A 16705-nucleotide genomic window follows, 5' to 3' on the forward strand; every position below is an offset into this window, starting at 1 on the left:
TTGAGGGCTTTTAAAAATTAATTATACTTTGGGAGGAAGAATTATAAGAAATAGATAAAATTCCATATTACTAAAAAGATGTCAAATAAGCAAGTTTATATATTGAAAACCTAATTGTGAAACTGAAATGCTTAAATATTTTATTTATACACCTAAAATACTATTGCATAGCTATTTTTATCTCAGTTTAACCGAAAGTTTGTCTTTGAGAGCTTTTCTCCTACAATTAGATTACATTTCATCTGGGAAAATTCCAGATTTTTTCTGACTCACTCAATGTAAGGCTTATCCCCAAATTTTAATCTTTCATGGTCTTAATATACTGTTGCAATCAGTGGCATAAGTTTAAACTGATATTTCCCTCACCTAATTGAAGAATACAGTTGGCTGTAAATATTGAAATAAACTGCATGAAAGTCAAAAGAAAGGAAGGAGATGGAGTGCTAAAAGTAATAACTAGGCTGGGTGCACTGGTTCACGCCTGTAATCCCAGCACTTTGGGAGGCCAAGGCAGGTGGATCATTTGAGGTCAGGAGTTTGAGACCAGCATGGCCAACATGGTGAAACCGTGTCTCTACTAAAAATACAAAAATTAGCTGGGCATGGTGGTGCGCGCCTGTAATCCCAGCTACTTGGGAGGCTGAGGCAGGAGAATCGCCTGAGCCTGGGAGGCAGAGGTTGCAGTGAGCCAAGATTGTGACAGAGTGAGACCCTGTCTCAAAAAAAAAAAAAAAAAAAGTAACAACTAATTAAACTATGCATATACTCACATGATAAATTATTTTAGTCACAATTACAATTTAGTTTGTTTCATCACATCTATTGTTCACACATTTGCTTTTGAACAGAACAAAAATGCAGTCATTCCTGCTCCACCACATTTAATCACAGTATAATCAATGACCAGGTTAACCCTGTGGCAAGGTGGTAACTTCACTATCAGTGGAAGGCACAAAAATACTGTAACCACCATGGCTAAAATATAAACAAATGTTAGTATCCTGAATTAGTATGATGAACTGAACACATTGGTCAAGGAAACAGAAAAATGGACGAATCATTTTTTCTAATTTTTATACGTTTTTTCATCAATAACTATAAAACGATTGTAGCCAGAAAATTCAGTAAACCAAATCTATGAAAATCTACTGGGATTTAAATGTTTAAATGAGTTGTTAGAATAGGTGTGATCAGTTAAATCACTCTCTGATGTGTTGATTTTTCAGGTAGATATGAGACAATTGATAAATTTAATATTAAGATTCACACTGATATTTAATAAGCATTATAATGTTAAATCAGAGCAAATATTTCAGTCATAAAAAAGTAAAAAAAAATACAAAAGCCATCCCCCCTCCCCCCCAATTAGTGACAGGAATAAAGAAGGTTAAAATATTTAATCTTCATTCTCTTTTTTGTATGACTTTATTTCTTTGCAACATATGCAGGAAATGCAAGAAAACAAAAGATATTTACTTATCAGAGTTATGTATGAAACAAAAAAGTGCCCTGTCTCCCATGGATGGACAGTAAATGTGCCTAAGACCAATGAAGATTCTTGGGTTCAAAAAATATTCTTAGGATTAATTTTCTTCCAAAAAATAATTTTACTTCATTTGCTAGAGCTTTATGTAATTATAGACATTAATCATTTTGCATTTGTATAAGCTAGGGGATCAATTTATGCATTTTAATTGTTAGCACAAATAAAGTCTACATATTTAATGTGCTTATTTCAGAGTAAAAATTGACAGCTAAGATTAAAAGAAAATCTTAAGGAAGCTGTTTACTTAAAACAACAGAGAAATCCAATTATATTTTTAATATAATATAATTAATATGAAAACAATACTAAGATGAGTCCTTGCAAATGCTCAGGAAAGCTTGACTGCTGTATCACTTGAAAAAAAGAAGTGTCTATGTGTCTTTGGATTACTTCTAGAATATGGATTTTCACCAGTGAAAGTTAACTCTCATTCTTAGTAGTCGATATATCTGAGATCATTCTACATACACAGAACAGATTTTTGAAATATTAGGCAAAGAGGAATTCCAATTATAGAAAAGCTCTACTTCCAAATTTTAATTTAATATATAACATTGTGGTAGAAGTACAAATGAACAACAGTTCATAGATTTATGAGTAATTCAAGAGGAATAAAGAACATGAGCCAAAAACAAGTGAAATTTTAATATTTGGAAATGTAGAACTTGAAATGTTTTGGAAAGAATGTGGAATACAATGGCATATTTGAGATGAAAAACTATCTCTTGTATACACCCATCTTTGATCAATCACAGCTTCTTCCCTCCCTGCTTCATGATCTTCTGTTGAATACCTTTTCCCCACTGTCATCTGTCTTCTTTCTCAAGGGTTCATCCATGCTCCTGTGGTTCTTCTAGGCGCATCCTGACAGCTCAGAACAGCCATGAGGCAGGCAACTGAAGCTTGAGCTCTTCCCTACGCAGTAGCACATTACACCGCTCCTTTCCTTGCTTGCTAATAGAAACAGAAAGTTAATCATGAAATACTGTCTGGGCTTCCCTGTCTGTGACCATTCATGGCAAAGAAAGAGCCTGACTAAGCAACAAAATAAATAAATAAACAGATCACACTGATTGGTTTAATATGAATCATCTTAACAACTTGCATATTCATAAAAAACTTCAAGATTAATGACCATTGCTTAAAGCCTCTTTTATAATAAAAATAAACCACCACTTGATCATGCTTGACAGTTTGAAAAACATATTCACGTATTTTATGGATCATAGTTATTCGCTTACCTAAAGATGTTGCCAAAGTTCAACCCTGGGCAGTTAAAACAAGAGCAGTTGACACAGTGTGTGCCTGAGGAACAAGCACTTAAGCTAGCACTCTCACCTCTCTTCAGGTTTGTTACCTGCTCACCACGGGGCAGGCCTGTGCTACATGCAAGGAATTCAGGCACAGATAAAACATGGCCCCTTTCCTTGAAGAGTTCACAATCCACCAGGGGAAAAAAGATATACAAACACTAATTTTGAATACTATGTAATATGAAACCTGCCCTGATAGAGGAATGCCTTAGGCACTACCAGAAGACAGATGTTACTCACAAGTAAGTGTGTGTGTCTTTAGGGGCAATCCCTTCATGGAGAGGTGATGCCTGACTTGAATTTTAAGACGATAAAGAAAAGAATAATAGTAGGTGAATTAGAAGGGAATGACTGAGCCAGAAGATGGTGGACCTATACAAAAAAAAATGATATAAAGTAAAATAAAATAAAAGTAAAAGTGTATGCAGGGGGAAACACAGAATTCGTTACTACAGGAACATGAAGGAAAAAGGGTAGGTTCAGGATGAAGTTGGAGAGAAATGTAGAGATAAGATCAAAGAGGATTTTATCATCACCAGCAAGGATTTGGAGACTTAATCAACATAAGCAAATTACAATGTTTATCATTTTAGATAGAATCCTTATAATTTAAAAGGAGAATGAATTTTAGTGAGACAAAACTACTCATGAACCTATAATAAAAGTTATAATTAAAAGTACTACAGGAGACAAAATTAAAAAAAGACACCCTCCAACTCCCTAGGTCTCAGGCAATACATTTGATAAGAAAAATAATTACATGCATTGGCACGTGCAAACAGACAATCTAGTTACAACAGAGAACAAAATGAGTCATATATCTATTAGGTGCTTGCTATTAAGCCTTGTCTGAAATGATTAAAGAACATGTCATAGAGGAGTTCAAATATAAAAAATTGCTAGGATTGTCATTGAGGAGAGGAAGAGGAAGAATATTTCAGAGAGCAGATGGAATACACAAACATGAAGAGTGGAAAATAAAAAATAATAAATTTCTGTGTTGGAACAATGAGGAAGTCTGTCTAGCTAGACAGACAGCAGACAATTGCCAGTTCTGCTAGGTTGTTACTGCAAACAGGATCCCAATTTCTCACCAACAGAAAATGCAGTCATAGCCTCTCTGTGAGTAAGCCATTGATCTCAAGCAAACATTATGGAAGATGTTTTTAGCAATGATCATCATAGTCAAAGTTAATGAAAAAGAAGAGGAAAAAGATAAGTAGATTAAAAAGTAACAGAAGAGGTACTGCAAGAGTTAACTGATATTTGTAACTCTAAGATGCACTGGGGATTATGGGAAATAGGCATAGGCAAATGTCTGACAAAAATTCTTCTTCAAATTGCCTTTGCTTTCAAACTGGTTATATCACCACTGTGAAGACATTGTTTACGTGCAAAGCCACAAGTCATAACAAGGGTCTGTGGCATGACCTACAGTTATTCAACTTTCTCACTGAGACTGTGAGTCAGTATTAGTACCAATGGCTGAATATAGGAATACAAATGTCCCTGATGCTTTGATTGAAAGGTTTTGATTAAATAGCTTGAGGAATTCTTTTCCTATAAGTCTTTGTTTCCCTGACATTTAGCTCATTATAACATAGTGTTCATCGAAGAGTTCACATCAGATCTAAATACTGGCATGTGGCTGTGAACTTTTAAATTTCAAGAATGCTGCTTAGCTGCTCATAACATAACATAAAAGCTAGTTTATTTGGGGGAGAATGGTTAGAAAAAATAACTGGTAATTTTCTTTCACTGACATCAGTGAAAACTGCTTCCTGCTAGGTCAATGCATAAAAATGTAGTTCTAATACCTTTGCAGTACCTTAACATTGACATCTCTATGTTTAGAAATCAGTGTTGTAAATCTTCAGAATTTTATAAATGAAAAGAAAAAAGGATTTTATTATAGGTAGTGTATAAAATATTGTGATTATCATTGTTAGTGATAATAACAGGGATAAATTATCCAAGGACAAATGAATATATATTTTTCCAACTTATGTGTTGATAAAGTAACGTAAGTGAATTAAAACTTGGTAATCTCTAAGGGAAATCTGTTATTCTCTATACACACAAATAATAATAAAAGAATGTCTATTTTCAGAATTTATTAAGTACAGTATGCTACCTTGCATCTATCATGCAAAGAAGCATTAAAAGATAACTTACAGAGAAAATAGTATTTTAAATTTTTAGTTGTACTTTGCTAACCATTTATTTTAATGAACTGGTTTCCTGATCAGAACAATGCTGTGTAAATTTTGATCATTGTATTTTTTTTCCATCTGTACTTCTTTCAAGTCCGGATATCTTGAGTTTGTTGCTTGTCCCCCATTAAATGGCCTGAACCTTATCTCAAAGCTTAAACCATGCTTATGTTACATAACACCCAAGGGGAAATTTGTTTCCTGCAGGGCCTCAGTTAAAACGATGCTTTTTCCACATAAAGATCCTTAATATTTCTGAAATCACATTTTCCCTGAATGTTAAAATCTGCTTTCCATTACGTTGTAATGGTGAAGGTTTTTGCTTGGGCCTGTGTGATCGAAAGCTTACCTCAGCAGGGTCATTCCGCACTCTCTTAAAGTCAACCTGAAGGGTAACATTTAGGAGGAGGTGCTGTTCACCAAGCTCCACTTCAGCTGAGGCAGTAGCAGGGCTGTGCTGCTCAGAGTGGAATCACATCATTCTACCAGCACAGAGGCTTTTACTGGGCTGGGATATTTCTTAGCTAATTGTTTTTAATTAAGTTCACACTTCCAAAAACAACAAAGTTAAACATTTACATTTCTAGCAGGTGAAAAGTGAAGGAGACAAAGCAAATAATGAGTAGCTTCAATGATCACTGTCAACCAGCTGCTAAATTTTCATTTTATCTGAATTAAAAAAAAATGTTCTTGTGTTTTTCTTAGATATCATTTGTTAATAAAGGCCAGGAAATAGCTAGGTGACTTGGAGATGTAACCCCTATGGAGGCACTCTCTGATTGAGTGGTTGGCACCTTAATTTCCTATGGTAGACAGTTTCATGCTGAGAGCCCCAAGGTTTTAGGTCCTACAGTTTCTAAAAGCTGATTGCTGGGGCTCTGGCATCAGAGGGAAGCATGCTGCTCTACAGTCCGGATGGGTAGAATCACTTCCTCTTGAGTAATGTTAGCAGCCTATAACGCAGAGGGGGCCATTGAGAAAGTGAGATATTATTTGAACTCATTAATATGCTGCTATGAAGGCAATTATTATTAAAATGGGCAAATCCGTGGCCTCATTAAAAAACTATGTTTAATGAAGCTTGAAAGTGGAAATTTCTTTCTGCTATTTATTGCCAAATATCAAGGCAAGTCCTTCTTAAGCAAGGGAATAACCTTAGTCCAAAGAAAATCTGCCATGGTACAATCACATATATGTAAAGGTTAAGCATGTACCTAGACCAGAAAGACAATTCTGGTTTGATTCTAACAGGAATAGATTACCATTCCTCTGTAATCTTTTCTTTGAAAAAAAAAAAGATTATCCAAATAATACTTCACAAGTTCTAATTTCAGTACCTCTTCATCATCAAGAGGAAAGGTGATTAAATATTTAGCACTCGCAGCTCCCCATGGAGTAGTTATTATCATCCCCATTATAAAATGAGGAAAAAACACTAAGAAGGATTAAATAAATTGCCTAAGGAAAAAAATCTAGACAGTGACACAGACAGGATTCAAACTTATGTCTGCCTTAAAGCAGAGCTTCTTTTACTTCCCCATGTTTCCTCCCAGTAAATAATTACTGAGATTATATTGTATCAAGGATACTGGGAACAGCCCGTGTAGGCTACAAGTAAACATAAGATCCTTTATTCTGTGCATTAACTGATATAGCGAATTTTATTGATACAGTGTTACAATCACTGTGTATGTAGAGGAATGACTGATCGTTAAGACTAGGCCTTTCCAGGAAAATCTTCAAGTGAAGCTTGGAAAGGAGTAGACAAAGAACTCCTGGCTGGAAGGAGGGCATGCTCAAAACAGATGTGGGCATGGGCTGCTGCCTTGCGTTCCTTTCCTCTTCATTGTGGGCACATGAGACAAGATCTTACGTGTAGTGGATGAGAAGTAGATAGTTGTTTAATGAATGGGCATGAGGACAAATTACTAACATAATCTGGCTGAAGTGAAGGTTTCATGTCGAAACTAGTTAGAGATAAAATTGGGTGGATAAGTAAATGGAGCTTGTAGAATGATCTTATTACATGGCTCTGGATTTTAACCTTTAATCTCTGAAAAATGGGAGAACATATTAGTTGGATGGTAGAAGACAAAGAGGAGATGTGTTGTCTAGGAGGGATTGAAAGGGGAGAGATCAGTGAGAGAGAGACAGAGCCCAGGTGTAAGATAATGAGAATCTGGTCTGAGGGAGACAGGGGAAGATTTGAAGAATACCCTTGCTCTGAAATAATGGAAAACTACTTCAAGACTAAGTATGGCCAGTATATTCCAACAAAATGAACACATCCCTTTTAACAATTCTCCTTTACAATTGAAAATATAGAAAAAATATATTAAAATGAATTTATTTAGATTCTAAGAAACAAATTTTGAAGCAGTTTGCTTTTAAATTTGATTAATATTTACTATTCAATTGCAGTCTATATTCTTTTGTGTGTATACTAACAATGTGATCTGCTGATAAAACCCTATAGAGTCTACACTGAAAAAAGGCACCAGACTTTTCCAGTAATTTAGCAAAGGACTTGGTCTTTGCATTTTAAGGGGAAAGAACATGATGATAAAATCTTAGACCAGGAAGATAACTTCTTACCACAGCATTTAATCAAATTAAAAGTTTTAAAAAAAATGAAACCCATTGGCTTCTCTAACTTCTTTTCATTGTGAAAAAAAAAACAAAAAAAATTAAAAATTATAAGATTATCTGTTATTTGCACTCAATAGCATTCAGTCTTTAAGTGAATAGTTTGTTTTCAACACTGTCCACTATAACAAAAGAAGGTATGTTGGTGACCCGCCACAAGTCAAGTCTAATGGCGTAGTACAAGCACATTATTCTCATGCTCAGGCCTTTCAAAGGACAACCAGGGTAAACTGACACCCAGAAGTCATCCAGAGTTGCCCTTCAAAATCACTTGCAGCTATTTGTTATTTAATCTCCACAACAACGCATTTGTGACATAGGTCAAGATCTCTTTGTAGGCAACCAGATGGCTGAGTCAGGCCACATGAAATTCAGAGTTTTAGGGCTTTGTTCAGCTGCTCAATTTTCAACTCTCTGTTTATTAGACCAAAGTAAGTAATAAGATCTAACCCAACTATGTATTCAAAATGCATGATCATAAAAGATAGATGTCTTGGCTGCAATAAAGTTTTTAAACCAAAAAATAAATAAAAAGATGTTTCATACAGGTATGGAGTTTGAGTTTACAGAATAGTATTTGTTAACACAATAACAATCTTGGCATTAAGAGCTTATGTTTCTTAAAACCTCTTTAGAGCCCAGAACACTCACTAATACAATGCAGCAGATGGCATATAAACGGGCCTGCTTATGACTTTGTACAGCTTTTGTTTTAAACTTTATTAGTCCACAAAGGAAACAAGGAGAAGTGTTATCCATGGAAAAAATGTAAAAGCAGAACTTATGAATGTGAAAAATAAAGACTCATATTAGAACCGACCGTGAAGTAATGGGAAATAGATTGCTGTCAAAAAGCAAAGTGACAGTAATAATAATAAGGGGGAAAGTCTGAATTATCCACCATTGATGTGAAAAGGGAAACACTGCTCATTGTCTTCAGTTAAACCTCACCTCCCAACAAACACATCAATGCTGAGTTTTAATATTCAATGTCTGTCAGTATGGTAGTGATAATGAGGTCTATCTGTCTATCTATATATCCATCTATGCATACATATATTTACATTTAAATTCATAACATACTATCATTTGATGCATTCATGTTTTAAAATGCCAGTGTTTCACTTTATATATATAAAGAGAGAGACAAAAAAACATTAAGGGAATAAAAAAGGTCAGAAACAATGTGACACAATAACAATGACATGAAGGTCTCCAGGGAGTCAAACTAACATACTATCATTTGATGCATTCAGGTTTTAAAATGCCAGTGTTTCACTTTATATATATAAAGAGAGAGACAAAAAATATTTGGGGAATAAAAAAGGTCAGAAACAATGTGACACAATAACAATGACACAAAGGTCCCCAGGGAATTATTCAGCACCTTTATGTATCTGCAAGAAGCCTGCAGCTTCATTATTTAAGATAGATGCTAGTCTCTCTGTGCACATTCATGAAGAATAGACTAGGAAGCAACACACTAACCATGAAGATTTTGTTGTTGTTATTTAATAACAATATACCTTTTGCACAGCCATTGAAATTTTCTGTGTCTTAGTTTAGTCATATGGAAAATCAATGTACTGTACTGTAATCTTGGGTTTCTTCTATCCTTAAGAGTCAAGAAGTATAGACTAAAATTAAAGAGATTTTAAGTTGAATTCAGGGATTTTTCTTATAAAAAGTAAAGGTATCTTTAAGAAAAAAGGCCAAGTTCTGACAGCAAATGAAGTATCTAACCATGTGTGTGAGACAAAATATTTTCAAGTGGAAAGGCAAGTGTGTGTGTCAGTTGTGTTCATGTATGTGTGGTATATGTCCACATCTACATGCATGTGTAAGAGCAAATCGATGCAATAGCATATTGAATACTATATGAGTATAAAATCTATACCTTTTCTGTATACATATTAAGTGTGCTAATTATATGGGATAGTCTACTGGGCTTGTAAAATGTAAAAGATGACAGTCATCTAAATGCAGCAGTTCTAACTGGAAGGTGGTTAAAATTGTACATGCAAAAATTGCTCTTAACTTACTCTAGAATAGATGGATTTATTAAAGACATTTAGGCTTATAGAATAAGCTTATAGTCATCTTCATTGAGAATAATATCTTTTTTAAACTGACTATTCATGACTTGGTATATGTTGCATTTAAAGAGGTAATGCCAGTGTGGCAGAGTCACAATAATTTCAGAACTAATTATTTAGGTTTTAAAGTCCAGCAATTTCATCAAGTTAGGAGTGAGATACATGGGGGTTCTCTTGACCAAACAGTATTCAAGGTTATGGAGAAGGGAAAACCCTGAGCCAACCTGCCTTAGTTTGAATTCCAGCTCCAGCATTTTCGAATCAAGTGACTTGGACAGATGATTTAATCTCTTTGAACCTTGGTGTCCTCATTTTTTAAAAGGAGTAAGTATGTGACTAATGTTGGAGGTCTATTTTTCCATTTCGTGTCCCTCAACAGGCTCTGTATAGTCCTGGGAGCTCATGACTAAAGCTCTTCTTTTGGTGTTTTCTTTATGGATTCTTTCCTACCTACCACCTCCCTGTAGGCTAAGGCTTTTTGTGACTAGGTCAATACTTGGTAATACTTTCAAGCCTTCACTTTTCTTCATTTGCAATGAAGGAACTAATTCATTCAATAAATGTTTATTGAGTAAATACTATTTTCCTGGTACTATTCTAGACACTGTGGATGCATGAATGTTGTATCAGACTGATGCAGAGCTACAGGGTGTTGCTTATCCTACAAGGTGACATGTGAGCAGAGACCTACAAGAACAGAGCCAGTAATCCAGAAGGATATTTGAGCCATTAGTTTTTTAAGGGAGAAATAGCAGCAAGTGCAAACACCCATTAGTAGGATTAGTAGGATCGTGTAGGATCCTACTAGTAGGATCAGTAGTAGGATCATTCTTGGTGTTCAGTGCATCCCAGAAGCCAGTGTGTCTGAAGCAAAGTGAAGGAAGAAAAGTGATATTGAGGCACTAAGGGATGAGATCATGCAGACCTTCATAAGAAATGTGGCTTATACTCTGAGTGAAGTGTGAAACTATTGAAGGGTCTGAGAAGACAAGCAGCATGATCAAACGTGGTTTAAAAAAGAAACAAAACAAAACAATCCTTTGACTATTGTAATACACACAGATTATAGTAGGATAAGTGTCAATGCAATAAGTGTATTACAAATATTTAAGCAAGAAATAGTAATATCTTGAACAAGAGTAGTGATACTGAAGATAGAGAACAAATTTGGGTCTGCATACACAGCATCGGAGAATAGAACAACAGGATTTGTTCACAAATTGAATACGGATGTGAGAAAAAGAAAGAGGTTAAAGACTACCTATTTTTTTTTTTTTTTTTTTGCTACGAATATCTGGGAGAATGCAGTTGATGTTTAATGAGGTGGAAAAATTGTGGGATGGGTAGGGTTTGGAGAATCAGGGAGAATCAAGTTGTGAATTTGCCTAAATTTGAGATGACTATTAGATATTTATGTGACAGTATTAAGGAGGCAGTGGAGTGGAAGGTCAAAGTGTGGTTACTCAGAGGTGGACTCCTCATTTTCATGCATATGCCCATTATTTTCATGCATTGACCCCATATTGCTAGTCATCTCTCTCATTACATCCATGGAAGTAAATATGACAATAAGTAATAAGAATTTCCTTTCGTCCAGGCGTGGTGGCTCACGCCTGTAATCCCAGTACTTTGGGAGGTCGAGGTGGGCGGATCATGAGGTCAGGAGATTAAGACCAGCCTGACCAACATTCTGAAACCTCGTCTCTACTAAAAACAAAAAAAATTAGCTGGGCGTGGTGGCATGCACCTGTAATCCCAGCTGCTTGGGAGGCTGAGGCAGGAGAATTGCTTGAACCAGAGAGGCAGAGGTTGCAGTTAGCAGAGATGGAGCTACTGCACTCCAGCCTGGGTGACAAAGGGAGACCCTGTCTCAAAAAAAAAAAAAAAGAATTTCCTTTCAAACCCAGCCAATAAGGTATTGGTAGAACTGTAAGTGGTCATCTCTGTAAGCAAGATGGATGGCTGCCTAGGGCAAGGTGCAGGGACAGCCTTGCCAACTCTTGGTTCCATTTTTTTTTTTTTTTTTTTTTTGCCACCAGTCCACATTTAGACATTATTCTCCTTACATTATATCTCTGTATCCACAATTCATTGTACTTCATTCTCATAGGCAGCAAATGTATAGGGTGATTATTGACCCTGAGCAGAAGAATAAAAAAGAAAACAAAATAATTGACTAATTATGACCATCCAATTTAGTCAAAATAGTGATCCCTGCAGATGAAAGTGAGCATAAAATCATGTTCATTTCATCAGTCCAAAGGTAAATGTTCCTCCTATTACCAGTTTTTACTTTTTCCCTTGGACTTATTCTTACTTTTAATGTCTTTCAGGCCTGTTCTAAGTAAGTATATTTAACAACATGAAAATGGAATTTTATTTACTCCTAAGTATTCTGATGATTCATTAGCTGAGATGATATTGTATGCTGCATTAATGTGCTTGTTATTACAGACTGTAAGATAAAAGCATGTTTTTTTTATTTCAAGCTTTTTTCTAAATATGTACAAAGTCATATGCAATGCCCGTGAGAACCAGAATAACTACACGTTGTATTTCATATATTTTCTTTTCTTGCTATATCTGCTCTTTCTCTCATTATGTCATCTTTTAATTAATATAACTATTTCTAACCAGAGTTCCTTTTTTTACTCTAGAATGATGCCTCTAAATTCTTCAAATTTTCAAAATCCATTAACCATTTACTACACAATGAGATCCATTCTTTGGAATGTCTCTGAAACAATTCATGTTCCACACACCAAATCAAAATATGCATACCACTATCCCCGTATTTCCAAAGCTGTTTCTGATTACTGGTTGAAAATTCCCCTGTTCTTCATTAAAGACTGAGATTCTTTTAAAATGCTTATTTATGGCTGCATGGTCCTCAGGGGTGGACTGTGGATTTAATCGCCTATAGCACCAAATCTCTTTTAACATTTGGCCAACTGAGCATTAGGTAACTTGTTGGCTGAGGGGCACCACGTTCCTACTCAGTGTGTGGGTAAGGTAGCCACAATCCGATATGCTTCATTTACTTCCAAGTATTATTAACACTAATGAGCATTACATCCACAAATCAAGAAAAGATACAGAATGGAGTCACTGCTTCTCAAACTTCATTAAGCACAGTGTTATTTTATTCAGGGGCAAGTCTCTAATATTAGAATGTTCTCTAAAGACGGATGAAAACAAACACGCTGTAATTAATAAAAAAGTATTTCTTCCCTGTATAATAGGTGCCATGTATTGAGATACAACTGGAAATTTAAAAAGATGCTTCCTGAGGGTGAAAGGAAGAGATAATTAGTGCACTATGACAGAAAATAACTCATTAAATTACAATGAGTTTTATTTTCTCTTGATATAAGGAAAGCCGGCAGGTGTCCACATTAATTTTGTATGATTTTTTTGTGACTGTAGTTTACAACATGTTTCTCATTTAGATGTAATTTTCATTATGTGATTAATATTATGCTATTTACTGTACATGCTTATATGTTTTAGCTCTGCATCTGCAATATAAAATTAAAAGAAGTCTTTCCTCTTGGAAATGTCAGTTTATTTTTTTTACTCTAAATCCAGAGTATGTTTTCAAGGTCTCTCCTAAAACGATAACCTTCATATGAGTCATAGGCATTTAAGTACATCTATGGATTAGTCTGGCTTCAGTGAGGTTAAACGCAGGAACAGTGTGCCTACAAAGAGATACAATAAGCAGTTATAATGGGTATCACTCAACACAGCACCAAATATAAATCAAAACTAACAAACACCCTCCCTCACAAATCCTCTCAAGTTAGGTTCCTCAAATTTAATTATTATAGCAAATGGTAATGTAACAAGGGTGTCTACTGTCAGGAAAAATATGTTTAAAGCAGATGTGAACCATATAAACCATATGTGAAACACATGTGATCCATAGCAAGGTCACAGGACCCATTGAAAGAGCGCATGTGGAGCACTTGAACCACATGTGGACACATTGCAAAATCGCGTGTTTCTGTTCATTGCCAAGATTCAGATCATATTCTAAAGAAATCAGGGGCACTTAAATAAACTTTGTACTTCTTAAGGTAAATGGATATCTTTTTGTTTAAAAATCCTTTAGTGTAAGCAGACAAGAGTCCTCAAATCTAACTCCGTGCTTGAAAGTACTCAAATCTTTGTCTCACTCCTGTTTTCCTATTCCAGGGTAATTCAGTTGATTATTCCAACGGAATAAAGAGTCCTTTCTTGCCCACAGCTAATTCTTTGAGGATGCCATAGCTTAAAATAAAACCAAAGTAAACAGAACCTAAGTGTGAGAATTAGGAGCAAGTATGACTTAAATGGGCTTTGTCTGTCTTAAAACAATCAAACTAGCAAGGCACTGATGCCTTATCTTATGTATCCAGAATTAAATTAAACTCTTCCACACTCATAAACAATAGTCAAAGTGTAAAAATCCAAGGAGAATGTTTATTTTATAATATGAAGCAATACGATAACAGAAATTTGTTACATGTCTTTCACTCTTATTTCCCAGAACATAATAATAATAACAGCACCTTATTCATGAGCATTCATATACTTTGAAGCTAAATATATTATTTAATTTGATTACCTCCACAATCCTAAAAGAAATGTAGTACAATTAGAAATAGGGATGGTAACTGCTTGTTATTGTAGAAGGAATATAGCATAAAACAACAAAGAGGGGAGTCATAATTTGGTTCCCTTAGCTTTTAGACCCATGGCTTCAAAGTATATACTTTCTTAAGTCTCAGCTTTTGTGTTAAGCAACATGTAGATTATACCGTTGTTTACCTGGTAAACTTGTTATAAATTTTACAAACTATCGTATGCAAAATCCTATTGTAAACAGCAATATATGTTTACATGTTAGTTATCTTCGCCTACAATTTTATACATGAGAAACACTGAGATGCAGGAAGATTAGACGATTGTCACATGAATACTAATGAGTAGGACTAAGACTAGAAATACACACACACACACACACACACACACACACACACACACAAAGGTTCCCTTATTCTCCTTCAAAAGGCAAAGTTGAGCAGAGAGTGTTTTCTATTCATAGGACATTCATTCTAACCTTAATTCAACAGACATGTATTGATCTCATAGGTAATCATTATGATAATAATATCACATTCACATTTGTGGTATTTTACATTTTCCAATGTAGAGAAATACCCAGGGAACGTTTGTCTTTTCCACTCTTCATATTAGATAAGCAAGAAGTATTTTTGATTTTCTATAGATTAAAATACTAAGGATCTGAGCATACAATAAATAGGTTAAGTTCACACACTTATTAAGAAACAAAACTATTAATCACATTCAGGAGATTAATAAAATTCTAAGTTTAAAAATTATTTTTTACTAAGCAAAAATATTGAAATATAAGATTGGCAGGCTTTTAATAATCTCTATCTGTATACTTTTATGCCAGATAATGTTTCTAATGATGATGCCATTCAGAATGAGAGCCTGATGGAAGAAAAGCAAAGGAATTAAGAAAACACAATTTAGCACTGAATGGAACAGAAGATTTTTCTTTGTTACTATTTCTGGCAAAATGCAGTAGACTATCCAGCACATTTTGAAAAGATAGATACTCCAAGCTACTTATTGCACTTCAAATGTATCTCTTCCTACTTAGTGGTTTTTGTTGTTTTAAAAGTAATACTACATTAGAGCTGAATATTCTTAAACTATTTTCAGAGATACATTTTTGAGCTACAATGTCTTTGCAAGTATGACTTTCTTCTTTAAACGTGGCTCACTGTCATTCATACTTCAATTAAAAAATTCTAATATAACCACTGTGAATCCTTCCTGGAGGATCCCATACAGTTGCTTCCATCTTTCTATGGAACTTGCCACATTTTGTTACAAATTATGTATTTGTACATCTATCTTTTATCTCTACTTGTCTGCAAATTCTTCAAGGACAGAGTTATCAGTTTTATTAACTTTATATCCACAGTGTTTAGTAAAGTTTTTTTAAATGACAAATTATGAGTAAGTATAAAACGAATGAATAAATGACACTTTGTTGCCTTTCCATCCTGATATTAGTTGATTTAGAAGTTCACATGCTCAGTTCAGGTGCAATGTAGTGACCAGCCATACTGAATACTAAACTCATTTTTGCCCTAAAATAAAATAATTCAAGTAAGCAGTCCACTGGATTTGTATTCATTTCTCTTAAGTTGTCTAGTTTATGAAACATTCCTTAAAATAAGTGGCCAGATATGTTGTCTGTCTCTTTTAGGTGAAAATGTGTTACACATTATATATCACCATTTTTCATGAGACACCCCCCATGAAGCTGGGAAGAATATTTATGTCAGGATAATACATAGACTTGTAGACAATATCACTGCATCAGGTTGGAATTATTTTTCTGGATTTCACACTAGATTGTGTACAAATTTTTACTACAGCCTGTATACTCATTGGGAGTACACAAATGAGTAATACTTTGTCATTCCAATTTGCCGCAACCCACTGATATCTCATTGGAGATGTGGAGCTGAAAATGTGAGTCTCGACCCTTTCTGTATCATTTTAATAAGCCATGAGGAATGAGACTTAACATTTTGTCTGTACATTTTTTACCATGTGCAAGACAGACACAGCATCAGCCAGCCTCCCAGAGGGTATGCTGATCTTGCATGCTTTCACATTTGATCAAGGCAGATTTGGTACTATAGTGCTTTGTTTTGTCCAAGGTTGGGTCTTATATGTTGCATTACAACAGGAATAAAGTTTCCAACTCAATCAGAACTGACTGTTCTATCTCTCTTCTCCCATCTATATCTCTCCCCATCATAATTTCTGCATATCCAGATGACCAAAGTCATGTTCAATATG

This window comes from Pongo abelii, chromosome 7 (genome assembly GCF_028885655.2).
Source record: "Pongo abelii isolate AG06213 chromosome 7, NHGRI_mPonAbe1-v2.0_pri, whole genome shotgun sequence".
NCBI lineage: Eukaryota > Metazoa > Chordata > Mammalia > Primates > Hominidae > Pongo > Pongo abelii.